Genomic DNA, 24459 nt, shown 5'->3' with positions numbered 1-24459 from the left:
AGATTGGGGTATGGAAGCAGAATATCCCTGTGTTCCTGTAGAACTATCTAGGGATTCCCTTCAATTATATCAAAATGAAGTAAACATCTTTTCCTAGAATAGGGAGCTGAGATGTCAAGGAAGACCTAAATTTTAATAATGTCAATAAAGGCCCCATGCTGTACGGGCTTTTTATTTAGAATACAATATTTTATTTTTTGAGCATCTCAGAGAGTTCACTGAAGCAGGTCTGAGAGGCCGTCACGAGGCAGCCATTTCCAGCATCTGGTTTTAAGGGTTTTACTTAACCTACTATTTTACTATTTTACTATTTATTTTACTTAACCTAACCTACTATTTTCTGTAGGTTGCTTCCCAACCTTCAGTTAAAGGTCCCAGAAGTATGGCTCAGCCTGAGAATTCAGCTCTGAGGGTGTGGATTACGACCAGCACAAAGAAAAAGGGCAGGATGGGGTGCTGAACCCCAGGCCAAGCTGGTCAGTGTCAACAGGGAGGTTTTCAGGAACATGAAAGCCTTCTTCAGAGAGTCCCAGGAACACCTAGGAAAGCACCTACTAAACATCAGCTGTTGTCTGGGTGATGGAGGAAAATATAAATGTACTGGGGTGTCCCTGCTGAGGTGGAAACTGGCTACACGTCTTGGTGGAATTTGATAAACCAGTTGGTAAATGGCCCCTCCTGAGTGTCTGCACAGGAGTCGATTTGCAGACAAAACGATAAAGAGAATCAGGTACATGGTGCTTGGCCTGGCCCAACAGACCAAGGCTGACCCCTGGGCAGAAAACGTCATCCCCACTGCTACACAGAACATAGGGACCTTCCTGTGCCACGTGTGTGTGGCATGTGTGGCTACGGGCAGTGCAGACATTTGAGGGCCTCAAAGAGTCCGAGCCCCAATACAGCCCCCTACACAGCTTCACCGATTCCACAAAAGCACAGGCAGGGAGACCTGATGGGCAGCTCCCTTCCAGAGGAGGTATTTCCAAGGGCCCAAGAACGTGAAGAAGAGACTCAGTCAGGAATGCTGCGGTCCTTCATCAGCCAGTGGAATCCACACCAAGCCGCTCGCATGGCCTCATCTGAAGCCTAGCAGGGCCCAGGGACTGTGAAGTTCACCGAAGACGGAAGATTGGTCCCTAGTGGCCAGGAGCGCAGAGTCCAGAAGTAGAGGAAACGTGCGAATGGTTGCAGAACCACATAAAGTGCTCAGCGAGGTAAATATAAAACACTGTGAGCATAGAGAGGGAGGCGCAATGGACAGCATGTAAGTTAGGAGATCAGAGGAGGCCGCAAGACAACATTTGAAAGTACGGAGAAACTACAAACAAAGGGAAGGTGTCTCTGACGGGGGAACAGTGTGTCCCCAGGGCACAAGGTCTGACAGAGCCTAAAAGTAGCTGGAAGGAGCTCACTGTCACCAGGACCTGGGGTGGCTGTGGACCAGCTACTGAGTGGTTGTTATCGTGATCAGCATCCCAGTTTAGAAAGAGAACTCCTGTAGCAGAGTAGTGGGAATACAGGAGAGAGTCCAGCAGGAGACAAGTTAGAAAACCATTTCAGGGCACAGGTAAGAGTCAAGGGCTACCTAAGGGTGACCGCCTTCTTGTTTTAAGACACAAAATAGATAAAAAACAAGGTCCTACTGTACAGCACATGGAACTCTAGTCAGTATCCTGTGATAAATCATAACGGAAAAAATATGAAAAATAATATATATATATATGTATAAAAGAATCACTTTGCAGTACAGCAGAAATTAACACAACACTATAAATCAACTATACTTCAATAAAATAAAAACTTTCTTTTAAATGAAAAACAAAACTAAAGACACAAAATAGAGACCATTTCCTATAGGCTACATCCCCACACCTCCTTCTCCCAGGGAACTGCTAGGCTGCGCCATAAAAACATTTGTTTCCCTAAATTTGAAAAACATTATGTGAACAATCTGTCCTAACAATCTATCATTTTCATAAAGGTTTGGAGTCAGATGGGGCCAGGGGGCTCACTGCTAACCCCAGTGGACAGATCTCCTTACAGATTAAGTTTTCTGTTGAAAGACCATTTAAAGAAACTGAAATTCACGGTGAGGAAGAATGTTTTGCTTAACAGTTTGAAGTTTCCTATGGGCCTTCCTGAGTCATTAACTGACTCATTCCACCTGCTCAATTTTATTATTAATTCAAAAAAAAAAAAAAGCCTGATAACAATAGAGTCAAAATTATGCTCCATGTTTTGATTTCTTTCCTCCCGTTGCATAATTCTCTCGTTTTGCCCACATTTTGGCAGTTACTCTCGCTATCCATGCAGCAATGAGAAACATTCTTTTAAAAATACTTCCAACCCCCTCACATTCACATGAAATTGTTTCAATTCTAACTCTGTTTCAGTTCTTATATAAGATCCATTGCTGTCTAATATTAGATCATTGTATTATACATGACTAACTTCTACCGCATAGTGGGAGTTTAAACGCTTCTGATTTGAGCACTTCTCTAAAGCCAAAAAAGAAAAGCATTTTTAAATGTGAATAATCAACTCTGATTTAATAATTTAATGATTTGTTAGATGTTGATTTCTTTTTTTAACTTAAAATTTGGTCACTTTGAAAAGAAACAGGTTTGTTGTAATTATTCATATGAGCATGAGTGGTTGTACGTTTATGCTATAAATCTAGAAATCCGATCATCTGATTCATGCTCATCATTCAGTAAAACTGAAATAAGAAGCCCTAGTTGCCCTCACCTTTCCTTCAGGTGTGAACTTTGAGAGTAGCTAAGTAATCTAAAAACAATCACAAAGCTGCTGAGACATTCCACCTGAGCGAATGTTTTCTCTTAGCCTTCAAAATTTGGATGGAAACTGTCTTGACACTGAACATTGACTACCACCTTGGAACCAAACGTGTGAAATAACCTTTGTCACTAATTTTGCCAAGTCCATATCAAATTGTCATGGTGAAAATAGTTTGAAAGATTATAGAGAGGTTTAAAGTGAACTCTGAAGTGAGATAATTCCTTTAAGAAAATGGATCTGATTTCCTTTCACATAGGTTTAGAAGAGAGATGAAGAACAGCAATGTGGAGAGCTGGGGAGAGAAGATGAGGTAGATTCTTCTTCGCCTGCTGTGTTGAGTTTGGTGTAGCTAGCATTCCTCAGACGCTATGACTTCCTCCGGACGACGAGACTTGCCATTTGCACATGAGGGCCCTAGACCCCCGCCTGGACTCAGCTTCCTTACCCCATGAGAGTAAACAACTGCAGTTAAGCCACATATAACAAACCTTCAAAAATGTGAGTTTCTCTTACACAGAGTCCTGGCATAAAAATTTCAACATGGCTTTGAGGCATCTTCAACGTCTCTACTCCAATTGAAAAAGATTGCTTTTCAGCCTTCACTTGTGGAGTGGCTCAAGCGGGAGTGGCAGGGTGAAGGTGGCAGAAAGCAAAGAGAAACTTTGCTCTAAAATCTTGGGAAAGGTAAATAAAGATGAGGAAAAGTAAACTCATGCTTAGAACCACACTCTCGTGATAGCTGTGAGAAAGAAAGATTAAAATGGGTACAGAACTAAAGCTTTTTCCAGCTCAAGCTGTATCTTGGGAGAATTTTAGAGTTTGGAAGGACCCAGGGGGCAGGACTAGGAAAACATCCCAAGAATGTCAGATAGGTGTTGAGTCTCTTGTAAAAGGACTGGATAGAAAAAAGCAAACATATCTTAATTATATACATTTTTGAAAAAAAAAAAAGCAAATCATATTACAGTGATCTCCTTGAAAAATCCTGGGAAGTGTCTAGCAGACAAGAGATGGTGAAAAGGAAATGTGTGAGTTGGTATTTTTGTCACTTTGTGTATGAGGACACTGAAGTTTAGAAAGGTTAGGACACAGACTCATCCATCTACTGTATGTGTAAAATGGCGTTTAGGTTTTTTGTAGTGTGCTGTTTTATTCAAGTAGAAACAACAAAGATTTTCATAGATATGTGACTGACCAGTGTTCTTTAAATCCTATTTTCTGCCCAAGACCTAATATTCTCATCCTTCAACTTCTCTCCCCAGTAGAAATTCAGATCCTTAACCCAGGTCTGGGGAGGGACCACACTTCACTCAATTTTTAACCAAAAACAACTCTATTAAAGGAGTATAATTATTAATAACTAGTTACTATTATCATCATCTTGATCATTAAAAGAATTTCTGGAAGCAAGTAGGGCAACAATTATTATTTCCAACATCCAGATGAGGCAACTGAAACTTCAAGGGTCTGGTGATCGCTTAAGATCATATAATTTATAGAGAATGGACCAAAGCCCAAATCATGGTTCTTTGCTTGCTTGTTTGTTTCCAGATCTCAGGTCTCTCTCCCAAATGCCTAATGGATCACTTAGAGTGCGATTTATAAAAATACAAACCTATAGTAGAGTCAGGTACCTCACTAATGAATTTCTATACATACTTAATTTCTGCTGAATATAACTCTGCTTATGTTTTTGTTTCTTTTTTTGTATTTTTCCTCCTGCAACTATAATTGACGCCTTTGAACTTTAAGAAAGATGCTCCAGAGGGAATTATGACAAGTTTACGGGTATCAGGAAACTTTGTATAAAAGTACCTTTGGCATCTCTCCAGCCTTGAATTTCTCTTCGAACGGGGCAATCTTTTATTGCCTATTAGGTAAAAAGACAAATGAATACATTTAGCCTTAATAGCATTCCTTTTCAACTAGAATGCCTCTTCCATTTCTCTTCTTCCCTTTGTTTTCCCATCAGAATAAAACATTCATCTATTTATTCAGAAATGTACATTGAGTGCATTTTATATGCAAGGCACTAGAGGACAGTGAGGCGATGAAGCCAGTTGTACCAACTCTAAGTTCTAGCTTAGTCAGGAGGGCTGTGTCTAGGGGAGTCCAGCTTGTCTGGTATGAGTCCTACTTTGTGTAATAATTAGGGCTAAGCCTCTTATAATCCTTCTATGGAAGGCTAAGACTGAAAATTTAGGGGGTATCCTTCAGCTGTGGGCAAAGGGAAAATATTTATCAAGGGAACATGAGTGGGCAACTATTATTCTACAGACAAATATGGGGGTAGATCAAAAGTGTATAGAGTTTAAACCAGACAAAGCATAAAGAAGAAATATCAGACAAGTGAGAGAACAGAGTCTGAGGACCAGTCTGTCCAAGCCGCTGTCCTGGTGACCAGCAGGCTCCAAGTGGCCAGGAGCAGCCCAAGTGTAAGCAAGCAGATGCTGGAATCGCAGCCCCTGGAAGATTCCACAAACTTTTGTGACAAGACTGCAATCAGTGAGGACCTGAATGTCAGTTACTGCAAAGCTTTGGGTCCTGCAGCCTCCTGGGCCTGCCTTGCATGATGGATGAGCTGAGGTCGAGCCTTGCTGCTCTTAGGGGAACCATTTGGGATCAGACAAAACTGTCTGGGAATAGTGTTGACCCAAACAGAGGCCTTCATAGCTAATGCAAGAATTCTGTAATAAAGAGAGTTCAAGGGAGGGAATGATTGGTGCTTTGGACCATAAAACCAAGGTTATTATTTCTCAAGAAGTAGAATACCTTTCCTGCCTTCATTCATTGTCCTCATGTCGGCCCAGATGGGGAACACCGGCTCCTTCTCTGGATTCCCCGAAGACTCAGAGATACAGAAATAGTAACACGCTGAAGTAACAAATGAAAATTAAATGTTAGACATTCCTTGTCTTTTCAATTTCTTCTGGTCATCAACAGTAATAGAAATTTCTCACTGGCTAAGTATCTCCTCAGACTTCCAGAAGGCTCTCTCATTCTCACCCTTCCTCCTCCCCACCCCGCCTTTTATGTCTCACCCCCTACACAAAGGCAAGTTCATTTCTCATGAAGAGGACTTCTGCTATCTCTTGGGCTCACTGTTTCTTTCCAGTCCAATCTCCTGAGCATTCAAATGTTGTAGCAAATGTTCAACCAAGATACTTCATTTAAATAAAAGGATATCTGGTCTAAGAATAAGTTATGCTTCTCCCTTTTTGAGCTAAAGTTGGTTTTAATAGCATTCTTTTTCCTTTCCTATTACAAACATTTGTCTATCCAGCCACTTAAGAATTGCAAAACAAGCCTAGAACACAAGAGAGATAAGATGGAAATGTAAATATATACATACACACACACACACACACATACGCACACGATATATACGTAATTAGCTATAAAGAAGGAAGCGTGATTGTTCGGTTCTGTGGTGTGGTTCTGGGGTCAGAAGAGGACCAGAATCAAGACCTACTATATCCTGAATTTAATACATGGAGATTGAGGTCATTGTCTTATTTGCCTGTGACCAGGACTCCTTAATCGAAGGCAACTCTGAATCTGTGGGTGGATACCAACAAGGAAGCTGGCATTGAATAAGTGTAGGATTGAGTATCCAGGCTGACTCTGAGTTTGGGGCCAACTCCATGCTTGCAGTAAAACAGGAGAATTGGAAAAACATAATTAATTTGAAATAAAATGTAACGGTATTGGTTAAATAAGATCCTCTTTTGCCAGCCAGCCCTCAGCAGAACACTCTTGGATTCAATTACAATAAGTAACTGATGTAAAGTAGACATGATTTAAAACATTTATCACTGAGGATATATATATATATATTTGAAATATAATGTCTCCTTTAATCATATATGCAATCTTAAATACACACATGTCAGAAATCCCATATAAAGGGAAATTCCTAATCAATATGGATTGCTATACATTTTAAAGTCATAGTGCAATTTGATAAACTTGCAAATTAATTTAGCAGCAGTCATTTTAGAAAAGTGAGTGATAAGTGGGTAATTTTATTTACTAAAGCTTAAATAAAGCAGATACTAATGAATTCATTAAAGGGTAAATCATCTTCTATTCAATAAGTTTATAGTGAGTATGTAGGACAAAACACCACCAAGCATAGTAGACATTAAAATAATGGTATTTAATTAAAATAAGAAGTTATACATCCTAGGTCTTTTCTCTAACAAACTTATAATTATCTTAATAAAACAAGCATATGTATTTTTAAATTTTTACCTAATTTTAGCTATGAAATTTGAAAATGTGGGCATTATGAACAAAACTTAAATTATTGCAGCCGTATCAACTCAGGAAACTTTAAATATTGGGTTATGCAACTAATTCAATCTAACTTCCTTCTCATGGGTTTTTAACAACTGTGAAAGAAAGATAAGGTGTCCTGTCTTGCAGTTTAAATTAAAATAACTAAAGGCCATTTAAAGTAAAATTTTAAATGATAAGCTTGATGATAACATTGGAGGGATTCTGCTGCAATTTCTGATAGCAGTCTGTATCACACAATAAGCCATCAAGATGTAACAAAAACTATAGTCTTTTTGAAATTTCTCTTCCAAAAAAAATCCAAAGCAAGAAAAAAGATATATGCACACATATTCATTGCAGTACTAAAGCAAAAGAAAAAAATGGAAACAATCTAAGTCTTAAATATGAAAACAGTTAAATTATGTATCTTTTAGTTGTTGAAATTTTATGAGGTAGATTAAATAATAACCAAAGTTTTTATGATAGTATGGAGAAATCCTTGCAGTATAACAAGAACTGTAAGATTACGTCCAAGCTACTGTTATAACTATTATGGATGAGAAATGGAAAAGAAGGTTAGAAGAGAAAATATAAGTACTATAAAGAGTCTGTCATGAAAACTGCTCCGCCCTGATCCCAGGTCCTTCAAGTGGGGTATTATCTGCTTCTTATTATGGGAGAAGCATCTGCTGGTAGAGTAGATGCTGTTTGAAGGAGGAAGTGAAAGAATTAGGCACATGTGTTAGAGAAAAAAAGAAAGAAATTGCATGGGGAAAATATTTTTCTTGATTTATTGTCAATTAGAACATAGGACATAATACGGGCTAAGCAGATATGAATATTGCTATGAGCTGTTCACTCCAATGTTCATTGCAGCACTATTTACAATAGCCAAGACATGAAAACAACCGAAATGTCTATTGACAGATGAATGGAAAAAGAAGATGTGGTATATACATGTTTGTGTGTCTACACACCCACACGCGCACACACACACAATGGAATACTATTCAGCCATAAAAAAGAATAAAATAATGCAATTTGTAGCAACATGGATGGACCTAGAGTTTATCATACTAAGTGAAGTAAGTCAGAAAGAGAAAGACAAATACCATATAATATCACTTATATGTGGAATCTAAAATATGACACAAATGAACTTATTTATGAAACAGAAACAGGCTCACAGACATAGAGAACAGACTTGTGGTTGCCAAGCAGAGGGGGGCGGGGGAGGGATGAATTGGGAGTTTGAAATTAGTAGATGCAAACTACTATATATAGAATAGATAAACGACAAGGTCCTACTGTATAGCACCGGTAACTATATTCAATATCCTGTGATAAACCATAATGGAAAATAATATGAAAAAGAATGTACATATAAATGTATAACTGAATCACTTTACTGTACAGCAGAAATTAACACAATATTGTATAAATCAACTATACTTCAATAAACTAAATTTAAAAAAAATATTGATACGAGTTGAATTGTATCCACCCAAAAGATATGATCAAGTCCTAATCCCCAGTCCCTGTGAATATGATTATTTGGAAATAGAGTCTTTGCAGATGTAACCAAGTTAAGATGAGGTCATATTAGATGAGGGTGGAGCTTAATCCAATGACTGGTGTCCTTATAAGAAGAGGAAAATTTGGACACACACACAGGGAGGACACCATGTGATGATGGAGGCAGACGTTGCAGGGATGCCTCTAGAAGCCAAGGAACACCAAGGATTGCTGGCAGCCACCAGAACCTGGAAGAGGCAAGGATGGATTCTTCCCTAGAGTCTTCAGAGGGAGCAGGGCCCTGCCCACACCTTGACTTTAGTCTTCTAGCCTCCAAGGTCTGTGAAAGAATAAATTTCTGTTGTTTTCAACCACCCAGTTTGTGGTATTTTATTACAGTAGCGCTAGGAAACTAAGCAAGACAATTAATATCCAGGCATAATCTATTCTACAATATTACTTCCTGACTATTAACACTTCTGAGGCAAGAAATTCAAATATCGTTCTTTATGTATGATGAGAATTGTCCTTGCAAAACTCTTTGAAAGTTAAGGGGCATTTTGGAACTGTACTAGCAGCAGGTCCCACCCTTAAGAGTGCTGACTAGGGAGTGAAAAGACTTGGGTCCCAAGACCCAAGTCATCCACCAGCTGATGACTTTCCACACATTCCACCCTCTCAGTGCTTGTTCCTTGCTTTGTAAAATAGTGATAATAATGGTCTCATTGGGCTATTGTGAGAACTACATTAGCTAATAAATGTAAAGCAATTAGAACAGTAGCTGGCCCATTATAAGCATTCAGTAAACGTTAGCTATAATTATCATGTCTGACTAAACATTTTGGTTCCATTCCCATTTTAGAATTACAAAAATTTCACAGGCATATTTTTAGAATGCATACATCAATTTGTAAATTACTTATATATCACCATATCAACACTTCTTTCCCAGCTCCAAGTAATTCTAACCCAAATTGACTTCGGTAACCTCAGGAGCCCTGCTCCTAGGACCACCAGAAAAAGGAATGGGCAGGAAGAGGGAAGAAAGGGAATACAAAGAAAAGATTGCTGGTTGGAGCTCCTGTGGAATTGAAATTCGATGAAGCAGCACCAGGAAGGATCAAAGGGATGAGGAGTTTGGACGAGGTTGTTTGATAAGCCAGGCGCTTAGACAGGCAGCATCCTCCACTGCCAATGTAGGAAATGTGACGTTGGTCTTCGTTCTTCTCATGCGGATCCACAGTCGAGTGAGAATTCCTCAGAAATCCGTGTCACCCTCTATCCATAGTTTTGTACTCACTATGGCGCTCTCTGTGTGACCGTGCATTCGAGAACCATCAGGGCAGCTCTAGCAGCACCGCTCAAGTGGAGGGGTGAGCTGTCTTGAGGGTAATTCAGCAAAAAGGTGGCAGATTTGTCAAGCCCACCCCTCTGTTTGCATGGCGCTCACCAGCATCTGCTGACTGTTGTCACTATCCTGTTCCTCACAGCTTCCCAGATATCTTAAATATTTATTATCCCCATAACCACTTGGCTCATCTCTCTGGTAATTCGGCTGCAATTCCCAAGGCCTCTTTCTTTTATCTTACCTAATAGGATAACATGAGACTGGGCCTCCAGCTAAGAAAAGGCCGGAGGTGAACAGCTCTCACAATGGGGAGCGTAGCACAAGCCAGTGTCAGAGATTTTGAAAGAAGTGCTCCTATTTCTGAAGGCCAAATCCCAAACTTACTCCTGTTGAGAAGCTAATTAGCTATTTAAATGTCCCTGACTAATCTTCTAGGCTTTCTTTTACAAATTAAGTATAAAATAAGATTGCCCTGATAACTTGTATACTGTGTAATTAAAAAAAAAGTGCAACTATTGCAACTTGCAGTAGTATCCAAATATAATCCGAGAGGACTGTAATCTTAGTATAATCCGAGTCCCATGCGCCTGCCAACCAAGGCTCACAGTCACCCAAGGGATAAATCCAGGAGGGAAGCAAGCTTGACAGATACCTGTGCTGTCAATAGAAACAAGAAAAGGGGTTTTGTAGAGCAAAGGGAGAAATGGCAACTCATATTGTGAATGGTGTCGGTGCTGACACGTAGCTGGCACCTGAAAGAAATAGCTTTTATTGGATGTCAGCTTAAGAAGAAGAAAAGAAAGGAAACCAGGGAAAAAATTAGCTGAATGAGTACAAGGGAAAAGATCAATAACACCCTCTGATGTTTTTTTGGCAAATTGGCCAAGAAAGGGCTGAAGTCTTTACTGGCTGAGAATTCTGGCATCTTTCCCAAATAGAAATGTTGCAGCCAGAAAATGCACTTAGCGAATTTAGTGAGACAATTAGTTTGGGAATATGTACGAAAAGGCAGAGCACAGACTGATAAAATGACTGTCACCTAAGCGCTTGGGTCCACCCTGATGTTGTACGTTGGTAACTGGTTGATGTCACCTGGTTGGTGAGGGTACAGGGATCCTTAATGCCCAGGTTGTGTGCTTGGCATCCAGCATAGGTGGTGTGACCAACTAATTTATCACCCAAATCCAGAGGGGGTGCTATGAATAATCACACTGGGCCCTAGGCACAAACCCAGACTGTCCCAGGCAACCCAGGGCATATCGACACCCTACCAAGGACACTTAACTCTCCCAGAAATCCACTGTCATAGACTAGGATCCTTGACCGGGTAGCTGCTTTGATACCATGAGCCTTTACTCACAAGAAGCCATAGGTAAAAGGGGCAGATTAACTGGAATTCAACTTGTCACTGGTACTGGAAACATGACCTCCAAATCACTTGCCGTCTGCCGTCAGGACAGCAGTGCTAACCTGTGGCTTTTATACTTTTCCTTTTCCTCTGGTCAAGGAGATTTTCAACCCAGAGTTTTCATTCTGGATTCAATAGGGACAGGTGGGCATCCTTGTTATTAATTAAAATGTAAACATAATTGAACAAAAACAACACAGCAGTGTGTATTTCCATGAAGCTGTGGCACCCAATAACCTACAAAGAAGGGAGACAACCAAGTACGGTCACAAAGGTCTAGTTCGCTTCCAAATGCAGGAATTCAGTCCGTTTTAGCATACCATTTTCATTAGTTCAATTTCCATGGTTTTAGCTTTGCAAAACTACTTTTTATTGCCATAGAAATGGAAGTTTTCCTCTCCCTCATATCGATCTTTTGCTCCCACCCCAAGCCACCCAGGTAGTTCAGTTTTGAATTGTAATAGATGTACATTTGCTTTTATTAAATTTTGGTATCAAGTCGTGAAAATAAAACAGAGAAGAAGAGACACTTGTGGAATTTCACTCACAGTCTGGAATATGAAAAATAGTCATTTAGCCGCTGGGTCCTTCTGACTAAAACTTTTAATTCACCCTGAGTGCTGTCCCACAGAGGCTGAGAATTCTAACATCTTATGATACGGCTTCCAGAGAATCATAGTGGATTATATTAAGTACCGCTAGAGTAACATGTGTAATATGCTTTACTTTCAAAGTGTTATCCCAGATAGGTGCCCATTTATCTTTACAAGAATTTTGTGAGGGGTCATAGAGAAAGTGCATTTGCGACCAGTTAGCAGATTATCATTATCCATTATAAGAAACAAAATCATATAGTCGTGTTTTTTATATATTCCTCAGCTGGTATTCAACCCAAAAATGTAACTCATATTTAGAACTCAAATATGAGAGTACTTGCAACGGTTATATGTTGTACCTTACCGAATTTAAAACCTTAAAATTTCCAAAAAACATTTTCATAATTATATTACATCAACCGCATTTAAAGAAAAACAATATGAACTCAAATGCGTATGTGATTAGGAGATTCACTTTATGAAAACTTTAAGTCACTCCCAGTGTATGGTCCCACATCACCAGCATAAGGGCCGCACCAGAAATTTTGATATAAATTATTAGAATAATGATAAACATTTTCAAAAATACTTGCCAAAGAGATTGCCATCATATAATGAGTTGTCCAAATCAGAAAACAGAATGTCAGGACAAGAGGGATCAGCCAGGACCACAAAGCACAAACTAGGACTGCCCAGCTGCCACACTGGAATGTATTATCCCTCTAGCTGAAGTCCAAAGCAGATTGGAGGAGAGATTTGTAAAGACCATGTAGACACAGTGCAGATTTTAATAGGAGATGTTATGAAAGTTCTTATCTAACCATGACTTAACAAAAGGGGAACACTGGTCTCTTTGGGTGATAAGTGATTTATGGTAAAAGAAGTTAAAAGAATGAAAAGAGTATTTTGCACATTTCTGCTAATTAAAAAAACAGTTGGAAGAGGGGGTTGGGAGAAATAAACTGTCTTTCCTTTGGGCTAAAGCCAAGGACAACCTCAAAGGAGATCGTCTTCAGAGATGAAAAATCGGAGGAACTACTTCAGGAATGCAACCAGCCCGTGTGACACGTGATGCGGTGGGCGGAGGTTTCTAATTCAAGAGGCTTGCTGAATTGGGGAGGGGGGAGGTGCTGAGGCTAGGCCCTTTGTTTTTCATTTTTGTGTGTGGGCTCTGTGTGCTTTGAAGTTCTAGCCAGCAAAGAAGCGAAAAACTTGCACCGGTGTTTTTAGTTTGACTGAGAGCTGTTATTTAGGGAATGCCTCCCGCATATGCGCACTGCATGCTGATGCTGCAGGTTTAACAGAGCCTGTAATAATCATCTAACTGCGTCTCTGAAATGAACGCACAGACTTAGGATCTTGCAAGGTAACTCACGAAGCCATCATTAGTGTACAGCTACACAATTCCTGAACACAGCTAGAAAGACTGTTCTGTTGCCACTTATCTGAAGAGGTTAAAACCATCCAGCACACTGCCTATTAAAACGTAAAAGCAGCATTGAGTCCTTTCATTTCACTCTAACTCCTGGCACTGGCTTCCTGATCCTGTAGGGGCATTCTCGTTAGGACTTGTTGCTTCCCCATTCAATATCATTCGTGGCAAACCGTTTGGCCAACAGTTATGCCGTTCTTTTGTTCTTGAAGGAAACATCTGTTCTTTTGTCAGGGAGCACATGCCAAAAACTCTGCAATTATAAGCAGAGGGCTCTTCAGGGAGTAGTCAATGCATCATACAGCCTGGAGCACAGACCTTGAAAACTTCCTGCACTCCTGTCCCTGCAGCACCCTGGATGTTAGAGAATTGCTAGCTGGTCACAGTGAGATCCCCACCTGTAGGCCCCCCAACTCTCCGGGCTGGAGGAGGGAGGAAGACAAATGGGAGGTGTGGTGGTGGAGCAGAAAGTGGGGGGTAATAATTGATGAGGCTGCATTAAAAACATACACTCACTTGACAAGAGTGTGTAAGCCACCCACTGGGATCTGAATCCCCTAAGCTTGTGCTGTGCTGTCCCAGCATCCTGTATCATACGGCTAAAGGAAGAAATTAGCTGGAGAAAAGAACACACTGAGAGGCATGCAGAAAATGACTGAAGGAACCACGTAGGAGTCCTTGAGCTCTGACCTTCTAGTTCAGTCAAGGTGCAATGCCTCTCTCTCGGCCTTGGCTTTCAAGGCCCCACAGGCAAGCTGAGGAGACTTGCTTCCTGGGTCTGAATTCAGGTTCCACCCACTGCAGCTCTCTAACCCTAGAGGAGTTACAAGCTCTCTGAGCCTGTTTCTCTATCTGTAAAAGGGAAGCAGTAGTGGTACGTGTGGCATAGATTTGCTATTAGCATATGTAAAATCAGTAATCAAAGTTTCTATCTTCAGAAATCAGAAAAAGTAAATTAAACCCAGAAAAAGCAGAAGCAAAGATTGGAGTAAAAATCAATTAAGTAGAAAAAAAAATAGAGACAAAGTTGGTTCTTTGAAAATACTGATAAAATTGACAGTCTCTTGCTATACTTAAAAAAAAAAAAAAGAAACATAAATTAGCAAAATCAGGAATTAAAGAAGAGATAGCACTAAAATTCTTTCAGACATTAGAAGGTTAAAAAGTAAATATCATGAACACTACTATGCCAATAAATTTGATAACTTAAATGCAATTAAAGATTTTCTAAAAAACACAATGTAAGAAAATTGACTGTAGAAGAAATATAAAATTTAAGTAGCCCTAGATCTATTAAAGAAATTAAGTTCACAATCAAAACATTTTCACAAAGAAAACTTCAGGCCCAGTTGGTTATTTGCTCTCACTATGATATAATGTTGTGCTGAAGTTCTTATATGGTGCAATAAGGCTAGCAATAGAAATAAAAGGCATAAAATTTGAAAGTAAAAAATTAAGGCAATTGTCTGCATAGAAAATTCTAAGGAATCTATAAAAAGAGCTACAAAAATTAAGTGACTATAATAAGGTCATGGGTCAGGTCAATATACAAAATCAAATGTATACTAGAAATACGATATATACCAGCAGTAAACAATTAGAATTGAAAATTTAAAAAACAATAAAATTCATGGTGGCATCAAAAACAAAACCAAAAAAAAAATGTACTCAAGGATAAATTTGACCAAATTTGTGAAAGACCTATGCACTGAAAACCACAAAACATTGCTGAGAGAAATAAAGGATATAAATAAATGGAACAATATATCATCTTCATGAACTGGAATACACAGTATTAAGATAAGCATTCTCCCCAAATTGATCTCAGCTTCAAGACAATCTTGACGAAAATCCCCTCGGGTTCTTTCACAAAAATTAACAAGCTACTCTAAAAATGTATGTGGATATGCAAAGAACATAGAATAGAGCCAAAACAATTTTGGAAAAGAATAAAATAAGAGGGCTTTAACTACCTGAGTTCAAAACTTCTAAATACATGGAAACCAAGACGTTGTGTCTTCAGTGTAAGGATAGACATAGAATAATGAAACAGAATAGATTCCAGAAATAGATCTAAACTCTTATGTTCAATTAGTTCTTGACAAAGGCATGGATGCATTTCAGTAAAGAAAGTATAGATTTTTCAACAAATGGCGCTGAACAACTGGACATTGGTATGGAAACAAAAGAACCTCAAGCCCTGTCTCACACCATTCACAAAAATCTATTTGAAATGTATTAAAGACTCAACATGGAAGCTAAAAGCATAAAACTTCCAGAACAATACACAGGAGAAAAATCTTTACAATCTTGGCATAGGCAAAGATTTCTTATGGCACAAAAGAAATTAAACGTTAAAGGAAAAACCAACAACTACACTTGATCAAAATGAAAACTTCTGCTCTTCAAAAGATGCCACTAAGAGAATGAAAACGTAGTCCACAGTCTGGGAGAAAGAGATAGATGATAGGTGGATGGATGGATGGATAGATAGATAGATAAATAGACAGATAGATAGATGATGGATACAGATAGATAAGATACTCTTTTGTGAAGATATATCTTCTCTTTTTTTAACATCTCCCCGTCATTGCTCAATAACAAGGTCTTGAAAATTATTCCCCATTTTTAAAACATAATCATAAGACCAAGATAAAGATTCTCTGGCCATACTCCAGATAAAAGCAGAGAGGACACGGAGAATGGAAAGGTCTATATGGACTAGGGTCCCTGCAGGGTTATGGTACAGCCGGAGAAGTTCAGTTGGCCGAACCTCTGAGACGACTCCCAGAGAGGGCACTCAAATGAGGAGGCTGAAGATTCACCCTAGACACTGAAGTTTAAAGGACAAAAGTATTTTAAATCTTAATCTTTTGTTTTGCTTTATTTCCAGCTTTATTTAGGTATAATTTATATACAATAAAATCCACCCATTTTGAGAGTACAGTTTTATGAGTTTTGAACAATGGTAAAAGTATCAACACAATCAACATAGAGAACATTTCCATCATCTTCCCACCTCCAGTCCCAAGTACCACTAATCTACTTTTAATTGCAATATTTTAGATTTATTTTTTAAGAATTTCGTATAAATGGAATAGTACAGTATGTATTACCTTGTGTTTGGTTTCTTTTGTTTAGCATAATGTTTTTGAAATTTTTCATTTCTGTGTTTGTGAGATATGCCACAATTTGTTTGATGGGCATTTGGGGTATTTCAAGTTTGGGCTCTTATGAATAAAACAGAAGTTTTCATTTCACCTGGGTGAAAACCTAGGAATGGAATTTCTGGTTCGTATGGTAAGGAAATGCTTCATCTTGTAAGAAATGGCCAAACCTTTTCCCAAAGTCGTTGTAGCATTTTACATTCCCACCAGAAAAGTGTGAGAGACCCAGTTGCTCCACATTCTTGGTATTGTCCACGGTTTTAATTTCAGCCATTCTAGTGGGAGAAATGGTATATCATCATGACTTCAATTTGCATTTCCCAAATGGCTAATGATAACTGAGCATAATTCCATGTGATTATTGGCCATTCAGATTTCTTTTGTAGAGTTTCAATTCAAAACTTTTGTCCATTTTGAAATTGTATTGTTTGTGTTTTTATTATTGAGTTGTAAGATTTCTTTGTGTGTTCTAGATATTTGTTCTCTGTAAGCTATATGCATTGTGAATATGTTTCCCAGAGATCAGATGATATATCTTCTTTGTGTCTCCCATAATTCTTGCCCCTCTTATCTATGTTAGAAGGGCAATAATATAGATATAGATAAGCCAATAAATTGAGGACCAACTAGGCATTAGCTCCAGCCAGAGAAATGGAATAAGAAGTCAAGACCCACGCCCTCCAGGAGCAAAGAACTCACGTATTAAAATATAGCAAGGCATTCTCTGATTGGTAGGCGAAAGCATAGCGGGACAGTGTACCATGTAGCATAATCAGGCCATAGTCAGCTTTGCTAAAATAAAATTCTGTCTAGCGTTTACTTGATTTGGTCCACCATTAGTAGCAGAATTCAGACACTATACATAACAATAATTGAAAAGGTTCTGATAATCAGGCATTTAAAAATTTTTATTACCTTTTTTGAGTGCTCAGCATTGATCTGAGCATGTGAAAGATATGAGCTCATTTAACACAATGACCGTATGATGCAGGTGTGATCTCAAGAACGGCAGCATCAGCATGATCTGGGAACTGGTTACAAATGCAAATTCTCTGGTCCCACCCCAGATGGACAGAATCAGAAACTCTGGGGGTGGGTCAGAGCACTCAGATTTACCAGGGGCCATCCAAATGATTGTGATAAGATTAAAATTTGAGACACACGGGTCAAAACTATCTTCTTCTTGCTTAAGAGCTGTGGTCTCTCTTAGCATCTATCAGACTTTATCAGACTTCAGTCTTTCAGCACTGAGCCTTTCACTTTCGATTAGCAGCAAACGCTTCCTTTTTAAAAATTCTACCAAAGCTGGTCATGGCCGGTGGTGCCGCAGCTAGTGAAGCTGTGCTCACTGTGGCTGTACTGACGTTCTCTTTGGCACCTGTGTTCTTATCAGCATATCAGATTTTCTCTCTCTTTTTTTTTTCCACAATGGACAAAGAAGGGTTTCAAAGACCCTCTGGCAGGATATTCCACCTGCTTAGACGAACAACGGAAAGTAAGTCTATTGTTATGCAAAAACAAGAATGCCATGTTACTTTCCGTGTAACCTCTTTGAATATCTTCCTGGTAAAATGCCTCAAGTAGTCCAGTCACTTGGGGCCACAACAGCTCTTCAGCAGAGGCTGGGTTGGTAAGAGTTGGGTAGAGAAGGAGGAACAAGCAACGCAAACAATGAATGCAAGGTTTTGTTTTTAATAGTAAAATATTTCAGTTCTCCTCCTCTGAGCATCAAGTGGGAAATGGTCCTTGCATTGGAACAGAAAAAACAGCTCCACATCAATAAAACAAGAACACACATCACCTTGCACCAGTGTGAACCTCGGCAGTACATGATGGCTACAGGCTCCACAGAAAGCACAGAAATGAGGATGGGGTGGGGGGGAGGGATCCAAGCACCAGCCCAGAGACTGCAGGGCTCAACATAAACAGCTGTCCTGCATCGAGAAATGAATAGCTTTGAGCAGAAGATAATCAAGTTGTAGAGGTGAGTTAAGAGAAGGAAAGACGGTGTGATTAAAGTTACCCTGTCAAAGAGCTGCAGGAGATGTTCATTATCTTCTAGTGCAACTTCCTGAACTTACAGAAGGAGATCAGGTCTTTCTGGTTGGGAACAAGTAATTTTCAAACCAAGGTCAGCTGCTCATTAGGGGCGGAGCTGTGGACTCAGACCTTGGTCTCTTGGCTTCAATTTGTTTTGAGTGGTTGAAGTCCCTATTTTTCTGAAAAGTGCAAATGATGGAACTTCAGACGAGGGGAGATCATTATGGACTAGAGGTCCTAAGAACGATTCAATTAGAAAAGTGAGGCTTAACTCAGGCTCTAAATGGTATGCATATCAGAGCAGGTGTGAGGACCTGGTTTCACATGATGCCCTGAAGACCTCATGGAGCACGGACACTGTATCTGCAGCCCTGGGAACAAGCCTGTAACAGGCTCTCTCCTAAAAAGGAATGTGCTGAATTTTCACTTGGCGAGACATCTCCAATGGTCACAAATTCTGCTTTGTGGTCAGCCTAACAAGAAGGCACATGTCACAAACACAACTCCAATGCTTTTCCCCACAAGTCATGCTCGCCCCTGAGTGAAAACAGGACCTTAGCGGTGTCTTCTAAGAGAGTTTTTCAAAGCAAGCTCGCACAAAAGCAAAGTGTCATTTTGAAGCTCCTAAAGGATATTTCAGTTCAGAGTTGTTTCATATAGTTCTTTAAAAATTTATAATTAGGGTTTCTGCCCCTATTTGCATTCTAAAAAGATGGTCCTTTTTAACATTATCTGCTATCGCTCCCCCAACTCAAAAATAAAACAAAATGAAAAGAACAGTTAACTTCAACATGTTTCAATTATGCCCAGATAAAGGGAAATAAGAATAAAAAGCAATAAGTCTTTGTTTCAGCCTGTGAAAATCCATCTCATTATATTCCTGGGTCCTAATTTAAAGAATAACAGACGCGGTTGGAGTCCAATGAATGTTAATGTTGCTATTGTTAACATCATGAATGGTGTGGGGCCTTCTCCTTCCCAGGCACCACCTTTCGGAACAAAGGAAAGGAACACGGTTGTTCTGCTATTATCCAAATTGGCGTCTGGCCTCCACTCTGGGAAGTGACTGGGGCCCGCTGCTCTTTCTCAGGTGACCTCAGGGAACACACACGTGCCATTAACCTAACTGGCCACTGGGTGTAACTGTGCTCCACACAAAAGGAAGCGGAGCGCCTCTCAGGGGCTTTCCCCAGCAGAGTTCAGACACACGCGTGCACACACACATACGGACACACCCACGAAGCCTCCCCCCTAAGAAGGGAAAGTTTAAACAGTCAACTCATGCTTGTGTTTAACTTTCCAATAGGTCAACTTTATTAATTTTCCTTTTACCCCCAAAAGAATATCTAATCTATCTATCAGGTCTCAATTAAAGGATGAGAAGCACACCAGGTTTGTATTCCCAACAACACACATCAAAAGAAATCACCCTCTACCTGAACTTGTTAAAAATGAAAAGAAAAAAAAAATGAGTGAGTCCTCAGAAACTCACACTGGCTGGGCCTAAACACCCCCTGCAGCAAAATCTGTCCATCCCGCAGCTCATGGTAACTGTGTCTGGATTGCAGACACTACTCCTCCCAGGTTTCTTTTGACTAGCAGAGCCAAATATGTTTGGTGTAGTGAATTAGACCCACATCCACTGCAATTTTAAATAAAACTGATTCAGCGTGATATGCACTTGGGTCCAAGTGACACAGAAGATAGCTACGCTCAATGGTATCTCCTGGTATTATTGGCAGATTAGGCTTTTTCTTTCTTTTTCACAGAACGCTCTTTAAGTGGTAGAGCAACAGAAAGAGGGATAAAATCCAGTACTGCAAAGAAACAAGAAAAGTTAAACACTCACGTTGTTTTTGTTTTTTTAATTTTAGTTACTTTTGGCTGTGTTGGGTCTTTGTTGCTGCACGCGGGCTTTCTCTAGTTGCGGCGAGCAGGGGTTACTCTTCGTTGCGGTGCGCGGGCTTCTCATTGCGGTGGCTTCTCTTGTTGCGGAGCACGGGCTCTAGGTGCACAGGCTTCAGTAGTTGTGGCTCATGGGCCCTAGAGCACAGGCTCAGTAGTTGTGGTGCACGGGCTTAGTTGCTCCGCAGCATGTGGGATCTTCCCAGACCAAGGCTCAAACCCATGTCCCCTGCATTGGCAGGTGGATTCTTAACCACTGCACCACCAGGGAAGTCCCCACTCACACTGTTTTTAACTCAACTTTCTAACTACCTCCATTCGCAGTCTCAAAACAGACACACACAAACACACAAACACACACACACACACACACACACACTCCACAGAGGATGGAGCCTATTTTCTTAAATAGTGACCTATAGTTTAAATTGTGTCATTCTCTTTGAGCCTACATAAAGGGGTATTCATTTGATCTATATCATTTTTTCCCCAAAGGTCCAAGGTGCTTTCACAAGGCTATATTAAAGAGTGGGAACAAACACATTTTGTCTCCATGAAGAAGCAGAGTCCAACATTGCCCTTAGGAGCACATCCCATTTTTCTAGCATCTTATTTCAAAGGAATCCTTAATGTGTATGTGCAACGTTCAGAAAATATTTGTTGATCGCTAACACTGTGTCTGAAAATCAGTTGGAAGATGTTTTGTCGAGCTTGCCAATTTACTGAGATCAGCTAAGCGCCTGGAGTTCCTCCATGTTCCTTGATTGAGGACATTTTTTTTTTTATAGAAATGTTTCTGTGGAGAGTCTAAAAACTAAACAAGAAACCACAGTCTCAGAGCTCAGACTGAAAATCTTCAATGGGCCTGGAGTCATTGCCCTTTATACCAAACACAATAACTTTTATTTTTAAATAAAGTGTTGCATCCTATATAGTCTCATTGCTTAAGAAGAAACTTGGGCACAGTTAATGAAAACAAAATAAATCTCATGGTCCTTAAGATTTTCAGCCATGTCATTTCTTATCTTAATTTTTTTTCAGGAAAAAAAAATATGTGAAGTCATGCTTGTGGCCAAGAGTGTATTGGTAGGTATTTTAACATCCCAGGATAGTAAAAGCAGTAGCTGCTTTTTTGTAAGAAGGAAATTTTAAATGCATATTGTCCTTGTTAACATGAAGCTCAGAGACCAGATTCACTTTGTGCCATTTTCTGGCACTATTCTGGACTCAAATCGGTTCTCACAGCAATGAACTAAGAAGTAACAGGGCAGGTGCTTTAAAGTTATTTTCCATGTCAAACTGCAATGGGGGTTTATAAGTGCCAAAGATAAAAATCGACTCAGAGACTACTGGTTATTAATTTTTATCAATTAATAATCAATGGGTACCATTAGAATTAGTACACTGGGATTAGGACAGTTTCTCATCAATGGGTTCAAGTTTAAATGAAAGGAAGACTAAATTCTACGTGGAGAAGAGAACTTCCTTTATCTGACCACTGCTTGCTTTTTTCCTGCCTAATCTCTCAACTATCCTGCCATGAACCCTATTCCAGCATTCCCTGAACAGACCCACTTTCAAACATCCGTATTTTTTGCACATGTTGTGGCCTGAAGAGCTTCACCCCAGGCATCATTCTGCCTGCCCAACTTCACAAACTCTTCCTCACTGTTTTAGTCAAAGTAAAATGTTACCCCTTCTAGGAAGCCTTCTCCAAATGCTCTCCATTGAGAGCGTCCATGGGATTTGAGGCATCCTCCCCCTATAGAGCATTTAACTTTTTGTTTTTATAGTGACCGTGGGTATTCATAACTGTGTCTGAGATTAGGCTGGGAACAAGAGGCATATTTTCATATTTGTGCCTCCACAGGGACTTGAACAGTATGTAGTACTTTGTAGGAGCTCAGCGAACATTGAATAAAGGAAGGAATGAAGAAGGCATGGGTGAAGTGAGTAAGTAAATTAATTAATAAATGGACAGATGAATAAAATCCAGACTTGGGCAAGACACTCTAAACATACAGGCTCACTTGTAAACCAAGATGAAACGAAGGCAGGACGCAATGCAATCTCCCACGTGGTGGAAACATTCCCCTGCACATCTCGACGAGGGAGCAGCTTCTAACAGCCCCTAGAAGAGCACATCCTCTTACACAGGACCTGCTCCTCTGCCAGAAATGGGCCTCTCTGGACTAACCCTTTTCCAGTTAAGACCATGAATTTCAAGCCCTGAACAGCAATATAGGTGCCACCTGATTTGATTTTAGCTTAACAGTTTCCAAACTCCTATTTCCCTATAATTTGATTTGAAAATCTTACTCTGGTCTCTTTTCCTTTTGCTTTTTCCTATGACTTTTCATTCGAGAGCATTCTATATGGCTTCTCAGCCAAAAGCTTCCAGATGGGGCTTCATAATCAAAGTACAGGGATTCCTATTTTTTTAAATAAGCTGAGTTGTGAATCTTCTTCAGCTTAAAAACATTCACCTGACTCATATTTCCATCACTTCATGTTTAGAAAGATCTACTCTTCGTTGGTTGATCCTATCACACAAACGTATTCCGATCGGTTGCTTCTGTAACCATGGTGATGACCATGGCTCTTACCGTCCCCTCCGACAGAGTGGGTCCCGGATCAATAGCGTCGGCCCTGGACTCTTCAAACACTAATCTCACGCGTCTAACAGGCTACTAGACATATCTATTGGAGTGACTTGGCAGAATTTTAAATAGGATTCTCCCACAAACCAAAAGCATCTCTCCCTAAACAGCTCACCAGCTTTTTGCTGTTAATCATACATCAGCTTCTTTAGTCATGAAGGTTGAACATTTCTAGTTTCCTTTGCTTTCTTTCTCCACCAAAATGGGACCTGTCCTTAGGTCCTGACAACTGTGTTTTCAGTTACCTGGCAACTGACGTCCAGTTACATCGCACACACCAAATGTAGTCCTTCCCGTCCCTTCTGAACTTTATGTAACACCCACAGGATGTCAGAGTACTTGTCACCATGCTGGTTTCCCACCAAGGGACAATACATAGGTCATTTAAATATTCCACATTTGATTCCTTCCTCTAGCCTTTAACACAGTGCTAGGATGTATGTAATTCATAAAAATGTATTATCAGATAACTATTAAATCACAACCTTCTTTACATCACTATTTTCTAGGTTCACATTAAGCAGTACTTCCTGCTTGGACTACTGCATTCTCTTGTTTAACTCTTTTCTCTGCCTGTGAATCTGTTATTTTATCTAATCCATTACATACCACATTAATTTTCCTATGTTATTTCATCTTGTCCAAAAACTCTTAATGGTTCCTCCTTGCTTAATGAAGTGAGAAAATTTCCTTTGCCCAGCATTTGGGTCTCTTTAAAATTTTAGACCCAACCTATCTTTCCATCTTTATCACTCAGTACTGTCCTAATTGTTCCCTTCCTTGGTATTTCCTGACCACGGCTCTATCATCATTAGGATACTCATTTCCCATCTTCTTCTACCCTCCTGGTCCCCAGTGAAGTTCCCTCCATTTGTTTTTTAGTGCTGTGTGACCAGCGTGAAATTTAAGTGAACCCTCTAGGCTTGGCATACTTCACAAAAGGTCTGTGAGAGGTCCTTCATTTGTTTATATTTATTTTTAATTTGTCTTCCTTATCCCTCATCCTCACTTCTCTTTCCTCTGCAGTCATGCATTACATATCCTTCTATGATATCTACCTACCTATCCATCTCTCTATCTATCGGAAATGGGGGTATCTATCCATATACATTTCTGTTAAAACATGGAATATTGTTTTATGAATTTGAAACTTACATAAATGATATTATGCTATAGCATTTTTTCTGATCTCTTTAATTCACCTCTCCTCTTGAGTGTAACTCCTTGTAAATCTAGGTCATTATTTCCATCTGCTGCATTTTTACTTTTACTCACCCCCACCCTCTTATGTGAGTAACTAAGCTGTCT

General features: G+C 39.7%; 1 long non-coding RNA gene across 1 annotated transcript in view; it reads right to left on the bottom strand.

The window, feature by feature from the left end:
- Positions 1-4573: 4573 nt before the first annotated feature.
- The window catches only part of LOC137204936 (uncharacterized), a 189686-nt gene continuing 169800 nt past the window's right edge, over positions 4574-24459 (bottom strand). Inside the window, exons 2-3 of the long non-coding RNA XR_010933916.1 lie at positions 5572-5673; positions 4574-4669 (exon numbers count right to left, since the gene is read on the bottom strand). This is a non-coding gene — a long non-coding RNA (uncharacterized lncRNA). The remainder of the gene's footprint in view (positions 4670-5571; positions 5674-24459) is intronic.

The sequence above is a fragment of the Pseudorca crassidens genome, chromosome 13, assembly GCF_039906515.1.
Source record: "Pseudorca crassidens isolate mPseCra1 chromosome 13, mPseCra1.hap1, whole genome shotgun sequence".
Classification (NCBI taxonomy): domain Eukaryota; kingdom Metazoa; phylum Chordata; class Mammalia; order Artiodactyla; family Delphinidae; genus Pseudorca; species Pseudorca crassidens.
The sequence above is the reverse complement of the archived record's forward strand: the minus strand, read 5'-3'. Positions and strand labels throughout refer to the sequence as shown.